General features: G+C 43.7%; 1 protein-coding gene across 23 annotated transcripts in view; it reads left to right on the plus strand.

Annotated features, from left to right (window-relative positions):
- SLC39A11 (solute carrier family 39 member 11) overlaps positions 1–20,242 on the plus strand; it is a 402,448-nt gene extending 382,206 nt beyond the window's left edge. For 13 of the 23 annotated variants that reach the window (XM_077328331.1, XM_077328329.1, XM_077328324.1 and 10 more), the window contains 4 exons: positions 1,656–6,132; positions 6,877–6,960; positions 7,801–8,063; positions 17,111–20,242. The gene's annotated coding sequence lies outside the window, so the exon portion shown is untranslated. Of the gene's footprint in view, positions 1–1,655; positions 6,133–6,876; positions 6,961–7,800; positions 8,331–17,110 lie in introns of all 23 variants that reach the window. The other 10 variants (XM_077328316.1, XM_077328313.1, XM_077328320.1 and 7 more) reach the window with 8 other exon arrangements.
- Positions 20,243–21,701: the final 1,459 nt, after the last annotated feature.

The raw sequence follows: 21,701 nt of genomic DNA on the forward strand, positions 1-21,701 counted from the left end.
CTCATTTGATCATAACTGTGGCCAAATCCATGCCTCTTGGGGAAGGGTAACTTAACCAAAGGCCCACTTTCAGCCTACAGAGGAGATCCACAATTTTGTGTTCAGATTCCATGTTACTAATCAACATCTCAGCTAGTGGATCCTTTTGACATAGAGAAAGCTTTTTCAGGAAAGAACTAATCATGTCTACCTTGTTTTTAATTTCAATATATTCTTGGGTTTAATTTCAATATATTCTTATTGATTACACATTTACTAGGAGTGTGGAGTCTAAAATTTACGAATTACTGCAAACTAAACAGTATCTATTAGTGAACAAGAGTACATGCCTCAAATTGTGAACTTGACAGGGATTCTGTCTAACCAGACAACATAGTTCATCTTGCTATTAAACAGGATCATCCCTGTTGGCGTTCTGGGCACACAATAGTCCTCCTCCTCAAAGAATCATAGAGTTGGAAGGGTTCATATATGCCATCTAGTCCAACCCCGTGTTCAATGCAGGATCAGCCTAAATCATCCAAGATAAGTAACTGTCCAGGTGCTGCTTAAAAACTGACAGTGAGAGGGAGCTCACCACTTCCTTAGGCAGCCTATACCACTGCTGAACTAGTCTGACCATGAAAAAATATCTGATATCTACATGTAGTTTAATCCCATTATTGCTCTGCTATCAACAGAAACAGCTCCCAGGGACAACCTTTCAAATATTTAAGGAGAACAATCATGTCCCCTCTTAACTTCCTCTTCTCCAGGCTGAACATTCCCAATCCTCTCAGCCTTTCCTCATAGGGATGGGTCCCCAGACCACAGATCATCCTTATCACTCTCCTTTGCACCCTCTCAATTTGGTCCACATCCTTTTGGAAGTGAGGCCTCCAGAACTGCACACAGTACTCCAAGGTACGGTCTGACCAATGTGGTGTCTAGTAGAACTATGACATCTTGTAATTTTGATGGGATGCCTCAGTTGACCTGCCGTGCTTGCGTGTTTGCGCCCGCTGGCATGTGGTGCCCACGCCTCTCCCCCCCCCTGCAGTGTGGTGCTCGCTGCGCCTGGAGGCGGCCGATTGTTCCCAGCACAGCGAGTGCTGCGTTGTGGGGGGGGGGGAGGAGGGAGGCATGCCTGCTGGTTTGCGGGCCCCACACCTCCCTCTCCCCCCCAGTCCTCGGGCCTCCCTCTCCCCTCCCCCCAATCCCCAGCCCGAAAAAGGTTGGGGACCACTGGTGTAGAGCACTCATTACATTCATTCTTGGCCAAGGCAATTTCTGCACTAAAACCAAACCATATGACTGATAACAAATATTAGTGAGGAATCCCTTTAGAAGTCCAGAATCATCATAGACTTGGATAGGGTTCACCAATATGTAATCAATTTCATGTTCATGATTTTGATCATTTCTTTGTAGTTCAGAAGTGGACTAGACTTGCACCATTCACACTGGCTCTTTGCTAGTGAGTTTTCTCTATACACCCACCATTATCAGTCTTAGCTTCCTATTTCTTCTCATGAAAGCTGGCTTATTCTGTCACTCCAGATGTTAACATTATTGGCAGTGTTCTGTGAAAGAGCCAGGAGTGTGCTTTTGATATATCCAAGCACAGAAATATAGACAGAAAATATGATATTACTATTTTTTTACTGTTTTTTCAGCTGCATATGAACTGGGGCTGGATTATGGCTATCTGAAATTACCACCACAGAAAAATCCCAAAAATATTCAGAATTGTTCAGGTCAGACAAATTTAAAGTCATTCACAAGGACTGAAGGCTCTTTAAATGCTTTCTGGGTGAACTGCTGCTTGCAAATGGCATTTAAATGTATTTGCAGCTATATTGCAAATTTGGTGCCTGTACCAGCCAGTTGCCTCTTTAGAGCCAGCTTGGTACAATTATTAGGATTGGTGGCCTCTAATGTGCAGAACCAGTTTGATTCCCTACTCCTCTATATGTAACCAGCTGGATGAACTTGGGCCAGTCACTGTTTTCTCAGAGATCTCTCAGCCTCACCTACTTTACAGATACTTTACAGAGTATCTGTTGTGGAGAGAGTAAGGGTAGGCATTGTAAGCCATTTTGAAACTCCTTTGGGTAGTTAAAACATAGGGAACAAAAAAAACCTCTTTTTCTTCTTTGAGGATAAGGAATTGGAGTAATCAAGAACTGCACCAGTGGAATTCCTGTCTGAGCTGCTGGATTTAGAGGCAGAACCAGCAAAATAAGAAGAGTTTGTTTTATACCCCACTTTTCTCTACACAAAGGAGTCTCAAAGTAGCTTACAATTGTCTTCCCAGAGACCCTGTCAGGTAGGTGGGGCTGAGAGAGCTCTAAGAGAAACTGGTCTGTGAGAATAACTAACAGGATTGTGACTAGTCCAAGGTCACCCAGCTGGCTGCATGTGGAAGAGTGGAAAATCAAATCCAACTCTCCAGATTAGAAGCTGCTCTTAACCACTTAACTGAGCTGGCTCTCCAGAAGCCTTAGGATGAGGGTTATTCTTTCTGGCAGGGGACAAAGGGACAGAAATCAGTTTGTCTCTCACTCCCAGGGTCTCCTGAGGCAGCAGAGCATCACAGATGAAAGGTAAGATTTATTACAGTTTAGGCAAAGTGGAAGAGCACCAGGCCATTAGCACAGCACCACTCAAACTTGACTCCTGACACAGAGTTGATGCAGGATCAAGGACTCAATGAATGAAGAACACCTGGATTTCAGTAATTAAGCTGATAAAAGCGAAGATGAGTGGATGAGTGGCAGAGTCAATCTGTGGGTACAACTCTCCCAACCACCGTTCTGTTCTGCAATTAAAAAAAATAAAAGTTTAGTCTGTGCCTTCTCTTCCAGAGAAAGAATCTTGTATCCTGATACCTCATTTTGCCTGTGTACCTTGAACCCTAGTCCTCCTTGCTTCCTTGAACAGAACGCATGGCTCCCAGACCTGTTGTGAACTGATTTGCTAATTCTGCTGTGCTTGTTACTTTAACATCTTATAATTTCCTCTGAGCTTCCTGGAAACTCCAAGGCAGAGTAAAAGCATCAGCACTGGCCTGAACATGACAGCTGATTTATTAACATTGCCTCCGTGTATTTTGAAGACTGTTCCAGCAAATACCAGGATTATCAGATGCAACACACACATCCCAGATGCCCCTGGATCAATTATTATAAAAAAATATTCAGAATTCGCAAATATTTACCAAATCTAAATATCATTCTGATATTGGGATTCAGAAATATTGGAAAATACCAATATTTTTCAGCTTGTACACCCTCACTCATGAAATGCCATTTTATTTTGTTTTTTTGCATACCCCTAGCCAGGATCACACCACCAAAGGCCATGACTGATACATATGTACCCTTTCTCAAATCATTTTTGTCATCATTAAGCAACATTTAGAAAATCACTAAGGTATGAAGTTCCCCCAAATTGCCCCTCATGCTGTTTATGTGAGGTTCTGTCAATTATTCCCAATAAGCAAACTTCATTGGAGGAAATCTCTTTATGGAAAGAATAGTGAACTGATCATCATAGTGTCCTTGCTAAGACTAAAGATCCTACCTCTTGGTAACCAAATGGTCAGGACAGCTACAGGTTTCTACAAAGTCCCAAGGATGGTGGATAAGATAGCTGTTCTCACAGCTTCAAACATGGAGCCTCCCCATAAAACCCCAGGGCTGTCTAGCTACATTCACAGTATGCTAATCAGTAATGGACAAAATGCTCCTGCAGACTCAAAGACCACTGTGCTATGCAGATAGGACAGGAAACCACCCATGGCAAGGCAGGTCCAGTGATCCAAAATATGGTAAAAGTTATGACATCAAACAGTTCATGGCAAGGTCAAGCAATACATAGCAAAAGCAAAAATAATATGGGTTTGATGGTTCATTTGGATCCCCTGCATTCTGGGGAGCATTTCAGGCAGCAGAGGAAGTTATGATGTTTCATTGTGTGGACAGAAATCCCACTGTCACCAGAAAGTACCAGTAGGTGCATCCCACTAGAGCGTCAGCCACATAAATCTTTTTTTAAAAAAAACCACACAACTTCTTCTATAAGAGAAATTTTATTTATGGATGTGGACTACAAGAATATGCCAATCTAATTTCCCCCTCCTAAAATTACATCATACCTAGCGTACCTTACACAATAAAGACAGGCAGTTTAAGGATGCCACTAGATAATGTTTTGGAAATAAGCAGTGGCAAGGAAGAGATTTGAATTGCGATTGGGGCAGGATGGGTTGAGCCTTCCTCCACCACAAACTCCCCAAAAGACAGTCCCTCTTCCAAACTGCTAAAGCCCCAGGCTGCATGGCGGAAAGTATGTTCAAAGTTAAGTAGTATTTTAAACATCATTTCTAAATGCCTGTGTAAATATTATCCCTTTTCTTCTGACTGGTTGTTAAGCTTACCCAATAATCTCTCCTGACATTTCTTGTTGCTCTGATAGACAACTATGTGTATCGAGGAGTGCCGACCAGAAAGGCCCTGGAGTCTCATGGTTCATATTATGCCTATGTGAATTAACAAGGTCTGTGTATATTATACGCTCTGACAAATGCTGATGGAATGGGCTTCCCAGTCAATAGGAACTACTGTGAAAGCAGGCAGTACAATGGGAGACATTGTTTAGCAGGGCAGGCCTCTGCCTGTTACCGAAAAGACTGAGACAGGTGTATCGTACTATGGTCACGCTATGAAGCAGAGCAGCAGCCAAGATTTCACCTCCCTTGCTTACGAGGTCTTTTTCTTTTAAGTTACCTCTGAGTTGTAACTTCATCTGAAACTGAATTACAGCTAACACCCTGCTGTGCTCAGTCATTACCGGGACTCTCCTGACTTTCTCTTCCCATGGATCAGAGTTTAGCACCAAAATGTAAAACAGCAAGATGCAAAACAGCCAGAGCCAATGTACCCATTGTCCTTATGTTTTTGGAAAACGTGTACATTTCAGTTCCTAATCCTACAAAAATATCTCCTTTTGAACACACAGAGACTGACAACACTTTTCTTTACTTGTCACAAAAATGCAGCAAAGTAGGTCTTTATTGTTTTCGTTTTGAAGCTGGAGGTACATTTCCATTGTTGACTTTTCCCTCCTCCAGATTCACCAAGCCAGATAAAGACCGTGAGCCATAAGTTGGGCCTCTCTAGGAACTCAGAGGATGTTGTGCCTGCCGAGAATGGCAAAAATGATGTGACTGTCGATCATCCGGAGGCCACACTACAAAGCTGAAGGGTGCCTTTGTTGTGTTCCGTAAACAAAAGGAGGAAAATACTGTGAGGCAGGCAAACATACCAGTCCTTACAAAGGAGCAAATGGTCACAAAACGAGTCTGAGTCATGGGGCAGCAGGAGCATTTCTAGGAAAGTAACTTCAAAGAGGAAGTAAAGCCTTATTACAGTTGTTGCCTTATAGAAGCAAGGCACGTTATTGGAGTGAGACTATTTCCCCCACCACCACCACCACCATCACCATCATCTTTTCCCTGTCACGTCCCATCAGATTTATAGTAATCCTGTGGAGGTTCCTAACCAGGGATCTGCAGCTTTTCCCTTGTGCCTTAATGGATTCTGCCTCCCAAGCGTGAGTTCTCTCTTGGTTTTTATGCCTGGAAGGGGGTAGAGCCTTAAACTGCCTTCTGTCTCTCCCCCACTCAGCCCTCCTCAAGCCTGCCTGTTAATGTGAGTGGTGATGTCACTTCTGGTGACATGTCACTTCTGGGGGGGGGGGGGAGAGGCAGGGAGGCATGGCCAGTTGACATCACTTCCAGGGCTCCTCAAAGCCTGACAAATTATTCCAGGGGCTTTTCTAGAGTCAAAAGGTTGAAAAAAGCTGGTCTAGATATTTTACATTGTAGAAGCTCCACATTTTGTCAGCCTCTTTGTAGATGTTTTCAGAACAGGAGGGTAGAGAAGATGGGATGAGGCAATGAGGCTATGTGAATGGCCTAAAGGCATTGACTGAGATTGGCCTTGGATGGAAAGTTGTTGGAAGAAACTTATAACTCTTTCACTTTTTTATTTTTTAGTGTTTTAATTTGGTGTGCAGTAGAACTTCCATATGTCACTCCTGGGAAATGTGCACTGTGCTGATTGCATATCTGTCTATCTCTCTGGACAGGTATGTGCATTTTTGGATGAGATCAATGCAATAAGACACCTTGTTAAACACTGATCCCAGCACTGATGAGCAACACAACATTCCATTGCAGTACTTAACAGTACTCTTCACTATTGCACAGGAGCTTTCCCCCTACACCAAAAAAACCCCTATTGACCATTCATGAGGGACTCTTATATATGTAGACTCCGTTCTCCTTCCACGGGGCTCAAAGCAATTTGCTGGTATTCCAGTAGTCTCTCGTCCTAGTAAACCTGTGCTTTCAGGCTGTTCTCCAGAGTCTTGACTAGTCCCAATATTGATCTCCCCCGTGCAGCAAATACTTGCATAATTTTATGGTTGGGGGTCACCACAACATGCGGAACTGTATTAAAGGGTTGTGGCATTAGGAAGGTTGAGAACCACTGATCTACAGCCAATGAAAAATCACCCATCATGGTTAAGCATCTTGTTTTTAAGACGAAAACAAGGAGCTACTTCTCCACTGTGGTACATTTCATGAAATGATGGGGGGGGGGGGAGAATGAGGGAGGGGATCCCCCAAGTTGGTTTTTCAAAGGAGAAGGGGAGGCAGAAACAACCGCATGCCTATCCTCACCCAGCCAAGGATTGTCCCCCTCCCCATCAACTACATAGGGATAAGGGTATGTGCCAGACAGTCACATCAGCTGCTAAATATCAAACCTCTTTTTCCTCCAATTGTTCGGTCAACTCTTTCACTTTTGCTTTCTGCTATTTTGAAAGGGCAAGAGGGGAGGTAGCTCCTGAAAGTCATCAGCTGAACATATTTGAAGCATCTCTGGGGGCTGAAATATGCTAAGGCTGAAGGTATGTCTTTCCTTCTCATGCTCCTTCTCTCTTTGAAAAACTTCCACTTCAAACTCTCAGCAACAAGTGCTGGTTTATGGCAGATAACTTACCCATGGTACAAAGGCTGCCTTGTAATGTTGGACTCCAGATGTTTAACATTTTCAAGAACATGTAATAATCATAAAGTACCTGCCTCGCTAAAATGCCAGCTGGACAGGAGGGAAATCATAGGGTTTTTAACATTCAGTATTGTGCTTAGTATTGCTCATGCAGCAAGTTCTGGGTTTTGCAAGCTACAGTGTGGCTCCTTGTGTGCTGCGGTTCACCCTCTTGGCCTGTTCAATGAAAGCTACAGCAATGAATAACTCACACTGTTATTGTGTCAACAGCCTAACACCAAAAGCATTTGTTTAGAACTTTGCATGCTGTTTCATCTCACCTATACTAAATAGTTTAGGTTAGGACTGCTGCTTTCAAAGGCCAGCTTCTGCTCATCAATGTCTCTCTCTTCCCTTGGAAAACAGCATCTCCCCCCCTCCCGTTTGCCATTGAAAAGACCACTTTTGTGCTTCAGGGAAACTTACAAAAAGAAGACTTCAACTTACTTCAAATTCTGCATGTATGCTAAGAGGAATCATTATGTCAGAAGATAGGATGTATTCATTTAGTGCTGGTTCCCCCTAAGTACTTGATTGCCTTAAATTGTCTTCTTGCTTTCCATTGAAAGAGGATATTTCATGCTCCCCACTTCTCTGAGCAGCAGGCTATTCTAGGGATGGTGATTGTCCAGGTTGGTTCCTTTGTGGAAGTGAATACAGGAGATGTATGGTGTTTTTTTGTAATATTTGTTTTATTTAGAGAAACCAGGCTGACAGAGAATGTGGCGGTTAGTTATGATCAAAATGAACACCAGCCAGAACAATATACAACTAAAAGAAGCAATGCAAGATCAAAAATCGTGGCAACAGTTGAGCCATAAGATCGCCAAGAGTCGAATTTGACTGAATGATTTCATCGTCATCATCATCAAAGTACCGCACAGATGGTGGCCAAAAAGGCACTTCAACAGGACAGCGACAGATCCACTACTCCACCACAGAAAGTGATCCAAGGGACTTCAGGCAAGTCTCAGCTATTTGCTTCTTTCTCTGCTGTTTCTTCACACACTAATGTTGTCTTTTCCCCTCACATCAGCTAGGATGCTTTCCTCCTTCAAACTCTGATGTCTGCTTTAACAAGATCACCAGAGGATCATCTACAGCAGTGGTTCGCAACCTGGGGGTCAGAACCCCTTTCGGGGTTGAACGACCCTTTCACAAGGGTCACGGCAGGGCAAGCAGCTTCACTGGGGACACCATCCACACAACAGCCTTGTGACGTAGATCAAGGTAGAGTGTTCATCTGTCTGGAGCAGAGGAAGAGAGCGAGATCGGCAGGGTGGGGCAGAACTGAACTGAGAAACCCTGGGGGGAAAAACAGTTTATATATAATCATGAACAATGGACCTTCATGCCATTGGTCAGTTTCAGTTTAATTTCTGTGAAAGAACACTTGTATAATTTTATGGTTGGGGGTCACCACAACATGAGGAACTGTATTAAAGGGCCACGGCATTAGGAAGGCTGAGAACCACTGATCTACAGCCATCATTGTTAAGCATCTATGCTAATTTTTTTGTCCCACAAGATCTTAGCCAGTTGGACAGAACCATTCACAGAGGTGTCCATCAAGACAATCCAATAGAACAGACCTGTTCACAGTAACAAAAAATGTTGCCAGCTGATGGCTTGTACCCAGTGGGAGAAGATACGGTGGGTGTTGTCAGTATGACTATGTGACATCTATTCTGGAGAGAAGTAATGGCAAAGCATTCTAAGAATCACTGGACATGCTGTGGTCGAACCCAAAAGTTTCTGGTGATTCCTAGAGTAGTCTGTCACTTCCAGGTTTCCTTGGTAGTAATATCACACCATTGTTCTGACAGCAATTTTAAAATTAATTTTTCACCTGCCAGCTCATGGAGTGGTGGTGAGAAACGGGGTGGCCAGAACAAGGTCTCCGGCCAGGACAATTCTAGAAAACAGACTCCAACCCCATGACAATGACATGCATACAAGAGCTAATAGATCAGTATTATAATATCATCCATGGCAAGTCTGGAAATAGACCATGTGGCTGTCACTGGAAATAGCAGCCGTGTTTATAGTCACAGTAACATTTTAGCATTTCCGAACATGGCATGCTCCCACTCAACTTCATTGGGTACCACTTGCAGCATGATGATTCAGTGTGAAACTGCTAGAGAAGGAGGGCGTTTGTGGAGTTCAGAACAAGTTCAGGAAAAGCAAGCACCATCCTTTAAATCCAGATACAATACTCATTTTCTGCTTAAGACAGTTTCCATGTTGGAGGCAGGGTCAAATATGCTGACAGGCTTAAGCAAAAAACGAGTTACAGTCTAATTTTTCCAGGAAATTGATAATTTTATCTGGACTCAGTTGAGGGTGTCAGGCTCAGAAGACACTGTCTCTCTCGCACACATACATTCCCAAACCATAATAACAACAATTACAATAAGGTGAGCAATCTCAGTGGGTCTTCATTAGCTTCTTATTGTCCTGTAATCCAGGGGCTACCATGAGTCATGGAAAATATTGATGGCTTATTAATATTTAAAAACTTTGTTTTTATTATTTTATATTGGCATTTTTATTTGTGAACGGGCTCAGGCACATCTCTGGAGAAGCTTGCATAGAACTAGAAATGTACATAGTCCCGGCCCCCAACTGAAGTGAATTAACTATTGCTCAAATTAATGTGGGAGAAGAGTCAGCAGTGACTTTTAGAGGTGTGTATAAACACCCCAAGGTGTGTTTATTTATAATGGACAAAGACAGCAAGGGAGTATTTGAGGCTATAATCTGCCAGAAGAATTGTCTAGTGTGTAATGTTATGCCGATACTGTCCGCGAACCATAATTATTACTTTTAGTAAAGTAATGTGCAGAATGTAGTTCATAATAGCGATAATAAATCAGGCCTTAATACCATCCAAAAACATTTGCAGCCTTCTTAGAGAATTAACTCTTTCCTCCCTGTAAGATTGTCTTTTTGGCAGTGCCTACTGTCTCTTTTGAACTCTGGTATTGGAGAAGATTCTTGCAAGTCCCTTGGACTGCAAGGCGAACAAACCGGTCAGTCCTAGAGGAGATCAGCCCTGACTACTCCTTAGAAGGCCAGATCCTGAAGATGAAATTCAAATACTTTGGCCACCTCATGAGAAGAAAGGACTCCCTGGAGAAGAGCCTAATGCTGGGAGCGATCGAGGGCAAAAGAAGAAGGGGACGACAGAGAATGAGGTGGCTGGATGGAGTCACTGAAGCAGTAGGTGCAAACTTAAATGGACTCTGGGGAATGGTAGAGGACAGGAAGGCCTGGAGGATCATTGTCCATGGGGTTGCGATGGGTCGGACATGACTTCGCACTTAACAACAACAACTGTCTCTAGAAGAATAGGGGGCCATTAATAATTGAACCCCAGATGTGTTCTCTCGCATGCATCAGTGCTTGTTACTTTGAAGGACTGAATGCAGTGAATGAGCCAACAGGGTTCTACGGAGGACTGTGGTAGTAGGTGGCACATTTACTTATGAATCCCCATCATACTGCTCTCCAGTCAAATGTCCTGTGTCATTCTCAGGGAAGGGAATTTCCTTCAAGTCTCTTCCCTCAGTATTTTCACAGAAATATATATCTCAGATGCTCATGCTTGATAAGTGCTTTTCTGTTTGTCATGGATGTGAGTCAGAAAAAGCAGTGTAGGCATGACTTCACAGATATTGCTCAACTACTCTGTATATTCAATCCAGTTCAGAAGTGCACGTCAGGTTAACAACCAGAGGTAAGGGAGGTTGGAGGTTACAGGGAATGCTTGGGACAGAACAAACCCATGGAGATTAGCCGCTGGATCTTTCTCTCTCCATAAATAAAAAGCTGGAGACTTGAAAATAAAAAGTGTGCTTCGGGGAAGGGTTTAGAATATGCCTGAGGATGGTAGTCACTTGGAGCCCTTTTCCATCTTAAAAGGAGAAAACCAATTATAACCCTTTGATGCCAACTAATAAAAAAAAAACCCACCAGTTTTCTACAACTCTGCATTGCTCATTTAAACCCAGAGAGGTTTTCTTCTTCAGTCATTTCTTATGTTTGAGATTTTCTGTACTAGAAGGCGGGAGGGGGAGGGGGAGGGGGCGCCCAAGCCAAATCCCAGCCAAGGCAGAGCACAGGCAGCTTTGCAAGATGAGAGCCATCCCATCCCGAGCTCATAAAGCAGGACAGAGCACAAAGTGCCCCTCTGTCCAGCCTTGCCTCCCTTTCCCTTTAATAATCAGATTCCTTTGTGTGTGTCTCCCTACACTTCCTCTCTATGTTATCCTTCCCTTCTGTTTCTATAGCTGCCAGGCAAAAAAGAACGATCAGACACCCTTTCCTACACATTCTTCAATTGCACAAGGTAGCTAACAGGCCACCTGCTTTTTTTGCTTTGATTTCCCAGGACACCTGATGTATTTGGGGGCGAGGGCTTATTTAGGGTCTATTACATTTTTTTGGCTGCTTCCCGCTCTGCCTCTCCCCCTCCCCACCCCACCCTGGTTAATCAGTAACTATAGCGTGCTTGGAGGCAGCTGTTTCAGACAGACCAAAGAGAAGACTTTTAGGAGCTGCATAAGGGAGCGTTTGTTCTGTGGCTTCTCAATAGATCCTTGTGCAGAGGCAAAAGAGAGGAGAGAGGCAAAGAAAGAGACACTAAATCACTGAACTCCTTGAAAATCACCCCCTTTATTTCCCCCCCTCAAATTCCCCGTTCATAATGGCCCTAACCTTTCAAGTCTAAGCTCCTAATTTAACTTGAAGAGTACTTCCTAGAAGAAAACATTCTCAATGTTTAAAATCTCTTTAAGTCACATACAATGCAGAGTGCTGTACAATTGAAATGATCCATGTGTAACTGTGGGATGGAGGCAGTATATAAAGAAGATTCTCCTTTCCAAAATATTTCAAAGCATTTTTATTTACATATTTCAGAAAAGAAGGAAAACCTGAGATGTATGCATCATGTGAATTACTGCTTTTGTATGATACTGGGTTTGGGTTCCAGTTGGTGCCTTTCAACGGCCTATCACTATTTGTAAGTTAAATTCAGTAGCACCCCTCCATAACCTAATACTCATGGGATTTTTTTTTTAGACCCAAAAACTGTTGAAACACAAACACATGAAATCTTATAAAGGTGACTTGATCAGGATATAAGGGGACTGGTAATAGGAAATAAATTTGTTTAGCTTCCTTAGTCACTTTCTAATTTAGGCAGTCATGTTTCCTAACGTATTTCTTTCCTCACAGAATTTCCAAAGCAAGCCAGAAACAGAAACAGGTTGTTTGTAACGTCATAGGAAAAGCCCCACTGGATCGGAACAATGCCCTCCTTACTCTAGCATTCAGTGAGATGCCCCTGGAAAGGCCCATATGCAGGTTGTGGGGGCCCTAGTATTAACATCTGGTTTTACTGCTTCTGAGCATGGAAAGTCCATTTAGATATCTTGAATAATAGACATTGATAAGACTTTCTCCATGAATAGCCTCAGCAAGTGGAGGGCATGGGGGGAACACTACTCAGTAGGTTATGCTATTGGAAGGGACTAACATTCATTCCCTCCATGGGCATTTAGCCAAGTGAGTTATCAGCTAAAATTCTTGCTTTAGTGAAGTGATGAAATATATACCTTAGCCATGTATGCTCCTTAAAGTAAAGCATTAAAAATGTGCCATTAGGTTCCATTGATAATACAGCAGAGGGAACTGACCTCCAGGAAACTCCAAGGATCCTGAGTGGGATGTGTTGAGAACTGGTCTTTTGTGAAAACAGTCCTTGTGCAAAGAAAAAAAACTCCAAGAAATACTAGCTTATTAATTCATAGTTATCATAATTATTTCACTGGGGACATACACATTAGCCCATGGTGCACACTTGGCTTAATCCTGACTGAAGAAGTCAGTTTACCAGACTCCTTGTTAAAACCAAATCAAGTCACTCATCTGGAGAATAAAATAGATTAACTGTATCTTATATTCATATGCCACATAGCTGTTGTGCCCCATTCACAACTCTAGGATTGAAAACAGGAAACAGACTGCAGTCCTATGCAGAGTTTCTACAATCAAAGTCAATTGAAATTAATTGGTTAAGACTGCATACATTGCATGGTTACTTGTCAAAGTCATGTGAGAATCTGTTTTAGTTACTTGTTCAACCACGTTTGACTTTTGCAAGAGTAAAACCATGAAGAATAATTATGATAATTAGATCATATCCTGTGCTTCACATTCAGAGGGTTTCTAAAGTCAGGTCAGCCGAAATCTCATCATGAAGAATTATGGTTCTCCATTGGTTTATTGCCAACAGCGTCTTCTGCATCTGGTATTGACACCACCCAGCTTTGCCTACCAGCCTGGCATTTGAGCTAAATGGTCTATGTAGTCTGAACTAAGAATTAGGTGAGATCCAATCAGCTGTTTTGTTGGTGGGAAGGGGACTACAAAAAAAAAAAGCTATGCTTGGGGATCTTGAGATCTTTATGGATAAAAAGCCATGTGGGACGGGGGCTATAGTAAGGATGAAGACTGGATGAGATTGAGCAAAAGAAGCCAGCTAGAGACCAACTACAATCTTTTGCATGTATGTAGGATTTTCCTTTACTTGTAATCATATGGTATCTGTTTACCAATAGTATCACTCGTGCTAGTGTACAGAAACAGTTCCAGTGTACAGAAACAGTAAATGAACAGGGAAGAAACAGGTAATGAACAAAGTTGATGTCATGAGCCCTAAGATCAACAATGAAAGCACTATTTTGTGCCAACAGTTGCATGGAGAAGCTACGGGATAAGCATGGGTTATATCTAATTTTTATTCCAGCCTTCTTTCAAGGACAGCATACATGAGTATCCTTTCCATTTTATCACAGGCTTGGAGATTTATTTATTTATTTTATTTATTTAGATTTATATACCTCCCCGAAGGCTCAGGGCAGTTTACATTAAAACTAGTCAACGATACATGAAACAGTCTTCGTTAAACATACAGTAATTAATAACAGTGGTTGTAACCATATAACAGAATGTAACAGTATAACATTATAATAAAATAATATAACGATGGAACGGTACAATACCACAACAGGTCCAGAGTGCTCTGGTGGAGTTCTGGGAGGAAGGGGGAGGAGCGGGGGGGGAGCGGGGGCCCTTCATTCGCTGTTGATTATGTCTGGTCTCAACCAAATGCCTGGCGGAGGAGCTCCTTTTTGCAGGCCCTGCAGAACTGTTTAAGCTCCGTCAGGGCCCTGATCTCCTCCAGGAGCTCGTTCCACCAGGTGGGGGCCAGGGCAGAGAATGCTCTGGCCCTGGTCGAGACCAGGCGGACTTCTTTAGGGCCAGGGACCATTAGCCGGTTGGTGGCGGTGGAGCGCAGAGCTCTTTTAGGGGCATAGGCAGGGAGGCGGTCCCTCAGGTACACTGGGCCCTGACCGCGAATGGCCTTGAAGGTAATTACCAGAACCTTTAGTCTGATCCGGAATTCAACTGGCAACCACTGCAGTTGGTGGAGAATGGGCCGGATGTGGGACCTCCACGGTGTTGCTGTGAGGATCCTGGCTGCTGCGTTTTGGACCAGCTGTAGTTTCCGGGTCAAGGCTAAGGGCAGGCCTGCGTAGAGCGAGTTACAGAAGTCCAGTCTAGAGGTGACCGTCGCATGGATCACTGTGGCTAGGTGTTCCGGGGCCAGGTAGGGCGCTAGTAGTTTGGCTTGGCGGAGATGGTAAAATGCCAGCCGTGCTACCTTTGTGATCTGGGCTTCCATTGTAAGGGAAATATCCAGAATCACGCCTAGGTTCCTGGTGGAGTGAGCCGTAGAGAGCTGTACTCCATCCAGAGCAGGCAGGCACGCTTCCTCACAAGGGCCCTTCTTACCCAGCCACAGGACCTCCGTCTTTGAAGGATTGAGCTTCAGATGACTCTGCTTCAGCCATCTCGTCACTGCTTCCAGGCAGCTGGCTAATGCTTCTGGGGGGGAGTCAGGGCGGCCATCCATCAGGAGGAAGAGCTGGGTGTCATCAGCATATTGATGACAACCCAGCCCAAACCTCCGTACCAGTTGTGCGAGAGGGCGCATAAAGATATTGAATAGGATAGGAGAGAGGACCGCTCCTTGTGGGACTCCACAAGTAAGTTGACGACGGTCTGATGTTTTGTCTCCAATTGCAACCCTCTGTCCACGATCCCGGAGGAAGGAGATCAGCCATTGGAGGGCTGTCTCTCGTATTCCGGCATCGGTGAGGTGGCGAGCTAGAAGCTCATGATCGACTGTGTCGAACGCTGCTGAGAGGTCTAGTAATATCAGCAATGCCGACCCGCCTCGGTCCAACTGGCGACGGAGGTCATCCGTCAGGGCGACTAGCGCTGTCTCTACCCCATGGCCAGGCCGGAAGCCTGACTGGGATGGGTCTAGGACCGAAGCTTCTTCCAGGTACTCTGTTAGTTGGTTTGCGACAGCCCTTTCAATCATCTTCCCCAGAAACGCTAAATGCGAGACGGGTCGATAGTTGTTGGGCTCTCGCGGGTCTAAGGATGTTTTTTTCAGCAGTGGGCGTACCACAGCCTCTTTCAGTCCCTCCGGGAATTCTCCCGTTGTGAGAGATAGATTGATTATCTCCTGGAGGGGGCCCTTTATCCTTATGTCCGCTGTTCTTAGGAGCCAGGATGGGCAAGGGTCTAGTGGGCATGTGGTTGGCCTCGCTGTTGCTAGTATCCTGTCCACTTCGGTCAGCGTGAGTCGTCTGAAGTTACTCAAGGTATTCTCCAAAGACGGCCAAGGGGCCTCTAGTTCACTTTCTGTATCTAAGGTTGGAGGGAGGTCATGGCGGAGTGTCGAGATTTTATCCGCAAAATGACTCGCAAATGCCTCACAGCTGATATGCAATTTGCTACTGTTTTGTTGCCCTTCAGCCAGGGCAGTAAGAGACCGAACTACCTTAAACAATTGAGCCGGGCGTGAGTCTGCGGATGCGATGGTAGCCGAGTAAAAATTGCGTTTCACTGACTTCACCGCCATCTCATAGGCCTTCATCTGCATTCTATAAGATGTTCTCGAGGCTTCGTCACGAGTCTTCCTCCAAACTCGCTCTAGCCGTCTCAGTTCCCGTTTCTTGTTGCGAAGCTCCTCGGTGTACCAGGGGGCCCGCTTGAGACGGGGCCAGAGAGGGCGTCGGGGGGCTATCTCATCAATGGCAGCCAGCAGTCTGTCATGCCAGTCGCTGACCAGGCCATTGAGAGAAGTGCCAGGAGGCATTGGCTCCCGCAGAGCGTTCAGGAATCCAATCGGATCCATAAGTCTCCCGGGCGAGCTAAAATTTGCTCGGCGCCCAACTGAGGTGGGAGTGGTAGCCATAGCTGAGCCTTCAGGGCATAGTCGTCTGACCATGGCACAGCAGTTGCCGTGACCAGATCCACATTCAGACCTACGCCGAAAATAAGCTCCAGGGTGTGACCTGCTTGGTGGGTGGGGCCAACAACAAACTGCGAGAGCCCTAGTGTCGCCATGGTTGACACTAGATCCTGCCCAGTTCTAGAGGACGGCAGCTCAGCATGGACGTTAAAGTCCCCCAGGACTAATAGACTAGGAAACTGTAGCGTCCAGGCCGCCACCGCCTCTAGCAGGGCAGGCAGGGCATCTGGTGCCTGGACTCAGGTCCCCAACTAATTACATGGTATTCTGCATCAGGTTTCCCAGTGTGTTTGGGAATAGAAATTTGCCATTTGACAATTCATTCTGTGTTCCTCTGATGAAGATACTTTTTGAAACAAGAGAATATACTGGTTTGGTATTACCAAATGCCTGTATTGCCTGTCCTTTTAATGGACATTATGGATTTTCTCTGCAGATTCATTTAGTATGTTAGCACATGTTAACTATTTTTTCTGTGTGTTTCTTGAGAGACTCTTTTAGAATACGTATTTATTACGTGTGAGTTCAGTTCTTTCCCAATAATCATTTTTCTATACTGTCTTAAGGATTTTCTTCATTGACTGATGTGTTCTCTCCATTCCACTTATAGTGTGATGTTCATTCTGATAGGCCAAGGGGTTCCCTGAAGATACGAGACTGAAGAGAGAATGGAGGGAATACTACATATGAATTCTGGAAGTGAGTTCCAGGTATATGAATCAGCAAGGGAAGACATTGGGGCAGTTAAAAAGAATAGATCTTTAGAAGAAGATGGCACTGTCTGGTTCCCTGCATCTCCAAATCTCAAAAAGACCTCGCTGCCACACCCCTGTTCAGGGAAATCTCAGAGGAAGAGGAGAGAAGCATCAGCTGACTCGTTGCAGCCTTAGAAGAAAAGAAAGTCAGCCTCCTACATCAAAGACAGCCCAGCAAGGTAGGGGGGTGAGTGCAGCAAGAGCCAGTACTTCAGCTCAACACCACTTCCTGATGTCTGGGAAGATCCTGGGCATTCAGTGGAGGAGACAATGTCAATCCAGTCTGTGAAGAAACCTGAGGGCCCCACGCATCCAGCTGAGTTGCCAGCAAGGACTGAACTTCCAACAAAGGGTTTGCTACCAGTGGCAGCATTAGGCCTCCCCAACAACCTGGAAGTGGTGGGAATGGGCATAGCATCCGCAGCAGTGGAGCCTGGAGATGAGAAAGAGACTCACTAGCTTGCAAGACAGTGGCTTGGGCAAGCCTAGCCATGGGGGCAGGTTAATAGACAGTATCTGGAAGTGGGAGGAGGGACTTCAGAGAGCTTTATACAGTTGTAAAGAGCTGTTATAAAGAGGCTCTGTGCCTAGGCCAAGGAGGAATGTGCCCTAGAGACTCATGAGTTGTTAACAGTCTCTGGGGCTGGGAGTCATTGGGCAATTCACACCTCCACCCCATCCTTTTCTGAGGCCTTTAGAACATCCCACCATAAAAGTCAAAGATGGTGGAATGCAACATCAATCCTGGCAGGAAGGACAGTCATGGCAAAGTGGTCGAAAATATGGGCACTGACCCTGGCCTGATCATACTCCACCTGTATTCTCTGCAAGCCATTTCAGCGGTCCCTTTCACTTACCTCCCTTTGTAGATGGGGGGGGGGAGGAGTAAAAGAGAGGTTTTAAACGGTTGCCGGATATTTAAACTTCCAGAAATACAAAATGGGGTACACTATTGCAGTGGTACAAAAGAAGTATGAAAAGCATTTATCCAATGCTTTAAAATTGCAGTCACAACTTCGTCACAAGAACATAATAATAAAACATGCAGACAAAGGAGTTTCCATTGTAGTAGTGAACAGCAATGATTATGTTAAGGAGGTTAGATGGCAACTGACTGACAGACCAACTTATGCCCCCCGAAAGGTCATAGTACACCTCATGTACAGCATACCATTTGTATATCAGTCCAGGAGGCTGTGGCTTTAGATATTGATGAGGCAACCTCTAAATTTCTGATAGTTCAATATCCTAGGATACCTATCTTCTATACACTGGCCAACATTCATAAGCCTGGCTTCTCTCCTTTAGGGAGACCTATAGTATCTCCTAATGAATCAGTACCTGAACTGCCTTGACTTTTTAATACAACTTTTGTCACACATATTCCAACTTACACCAAAGATTCTAGGGATTTTATTCAGACTATTGAAAAGGTGTCCATCCTTTCCAATGTAATACTGTTGACAGCAGATGTGATGGCACTTTACACAAATATTCCACACTTTCAGGCCAGGAGAGTTGTGAAGGATGCCCTTTTGGGATGTTCCAGTCAGGATCCTCTCACACACTTTATATTAGATTTATTTGACATCACCACAGAGCACAATTATTTTTGTTTTGATAGTGATTTTTATTTGCAGATCAAACACATTGCAATGGGCATTTCCATGACTTCCATGGTTGCAGACTTGTTTGTGGAAGATTTGGAGAAGAGAAACATTCTCAATAAGTCTTTCAACCCTTTTTTGTAATCATATAAAGGTAAAGGTATCCCCTGTGCAAGCACTGCGTCATGTCTGACCCTTGGGGTGATGCCCTGCAGCGTTTTCATGGCAGTCTCAATATGGGGTGGTTTGCCAGTGCCTTCCCCAGTCATTACCATTTACCCCCCAGCAAGCTGGGTACTCATTTTACCAACCTCAGAAGGATGGAAGGCTGAGTCGACCTTAAGCCGGCTGCTGGGATTGAACTCCCAACCTCATGGGCAGAGCTTTCAGACAACATTTCTGCTGCCTTACCACTCTGGGCCACAAGAGGCTCATTTGTAATCATATAGTGATGCTAAATATTACATAGATGACCCTTTTTGGGGGATATAAGAAGACTGCTTTTCTTGAAAGGCTTAATGTTATACTTAGCCACTTTTATATGGTGTGTGTTTATGTCATAGAGACAGATGCTTTCCTATGTAAAGGTATTAACTGGACAGTACACCTCACAAAGTTTACTAAATGCAACACTAAGAATACATGCAGTCTATGAAAAGATAGATGTAGGAACAAGAACAAGACCTATTAAGACTAGAATTCTGGAGCAAAGATCTCATCACAAACAAAATATTAGATGCACCTATGGGTGATCATTCTCCTGAGTATTAACACCCCTGTAACTCATAAATATGATAATAACAATATGTCTAGGATTTTACTCCAATAGGAGGCCTTTTACATATTCAAATTACAATCCTAATTGCCTTGTGGTCTAAACTAAGGTTTTGATTTGTGTCCTTTCATATGATTCGAAATTAGTTCTCCCTGTTTATCTTTTATTCCATCTTTGACACATTATTGTATCTATTAGACTGTTTCTTTAAAATAGCAGTATACCTTTAATTTCTGTGGGTCAACATGTCTACAACTTTGCACAAATTATATTTTAAGGGGAGTACCAACCCCAAACTATACCTACCTCACAGTCCTTCACATGTTTTAGAAGTTGTTACTCTGTGATAAGTAAGTATATTTTCTTATTGGAGGTATATTGTGTACAGTTTTGTTTTCTATTTTCTTATATTGTGTATTTCAAACAGTCTGTATAGAAAACATCATCCCTTGTATTTTTGTAGAATCATGAAGATATTCATTAGGGCATGAATGTTATATACTCTTGGCACTTGTGCAGTAAAGTGTTTGTTTTGGTAAGCTTCATTTGTATATGTTTCCTATTAATACTGAATACCTACATAAAAGTGGTGATGTTACTCTGTATTTTTGCATCTATGTTATAATTGTTAGGGTGCACTGAGGAAGCAGTCACAAATGAAATGCAGGCTTCACTGGTTCCCTATTTGAATTTGGAACTTCCAATAGCATTCCTACAGTTATACGTTTCTGGAGTATTACAGTTTTTGTGCTTTTAAAGCATTGGGTATTTAAACTTAAAAGCTGATTGGTGGACTGGTCATTAAATTTAAATGGCTCACAGTCATTTTACCAGTATAGCTGATGAATATGCCCAAATAAAAAAATCTGCTTTTATTCAGGTCAAATGTAATAGTATCTTAAACTGACTGGAGAATCTGTAATCAGATTTAGGAAAAAAACCCAGCAAGGGATTTTATTTGGTATTTTTTCATTTGGGCAAACCAAATGCACATGCCTAGTAATAACCCTAGTATGACCCAAAGTTTTAGCCACATGAACAGAGAAGGAAAGTTGAATTTCTGCAGTATGGTATTAGGAGAAACTTGTACGAAAATGGACTCAAATTGCACAAAATAGCATGTCTTTTGTCAGTTTCAGGGAACTGGAAGCCTTCATTGTATACATAGAGTTGGAAAGTTTTCAGGAGCATGTGTATCTCTATATCTGTCTCAATATAATCACTCACATACACAGTCCTGCATGACTAAAGCTTTGGCTGGATACATAGTCATTGTTTTTAAGGGGTAGTCTCCCCTTCTCCAACATCCTTCTGAAAGGACAGCATTCCTCTTTTGCATTCCTTAACCACTGCTTAGATGGGATGGGGAGATCTGGGGAGAGTGAAAGAGAGGGCTGGAGAAAGCAAACATTTTAATTATTATATTGGGCCCAAGTGTTTACAGGTTGGGGCTGGCAGGACAGAACTGCTGCTAGTGCAAGAGAAAGTGTATATCAAATAGGTAAATTAAGGATAGTCACAAAAATGTGCCTCTGGTCTCTACAATATGTCAACCAGATGTTTCTGAGAAACAGAGGATTAGTGCTGGTTTTCCCAAAGGCCCGGGTGAGCAATTCAAAACCATCCTTTATTGTTTTTAACTTGGAGGTCTCCTTGAAAAATAAGAGTATAGCACTTCAGTGCTCATGTCTGTTGTATGTAAGCCAGAGGTAATCCTGGGTCTTTTCATGCAGGCATTATGCATAAAGAGAGTTAGGATAATGAAAAGATGAAAACTACAGGAATCATAGAAATGAGAGCTGCAAAAATAAAATGTGCAAGAATTCGGGTCATATGCAGTCTTTCTCCTGTCACTTGAACTGAGCCCAGAGAGACTGATGGTGGTTTCCTCCTGCCTCAGCAGAGGCTGCTGTCTATCACGCTATTATAACTTGGTGAACTGGAGTGCAGAAGTGCCCTTAGCTTGGGGACTCAGAGGAGCCAGCAGTACCTCCCACCTGCCCCATATAGTTGTTGTCCCACTTCTGCAAGGCTGCTGAGGCCAATCAGGTGGTCCAGCCCTCT

The sequence above is a fragment of the Paroedura picta genome, chromosome 3 (genome assembly GCF_049243985.1).
Source record: "Paroedura picta isolate Pp20150507F chromosome 3, Ppicta_v3.0, whole genome shotgun sequence".
NCBI classification, from domain to species: domain Eukaryota; kingdom Metazoa; phylum Chordata; class Lepidosauria; order Squamata; family Gekkonidae; genus Paroedura; species Paroedura picta.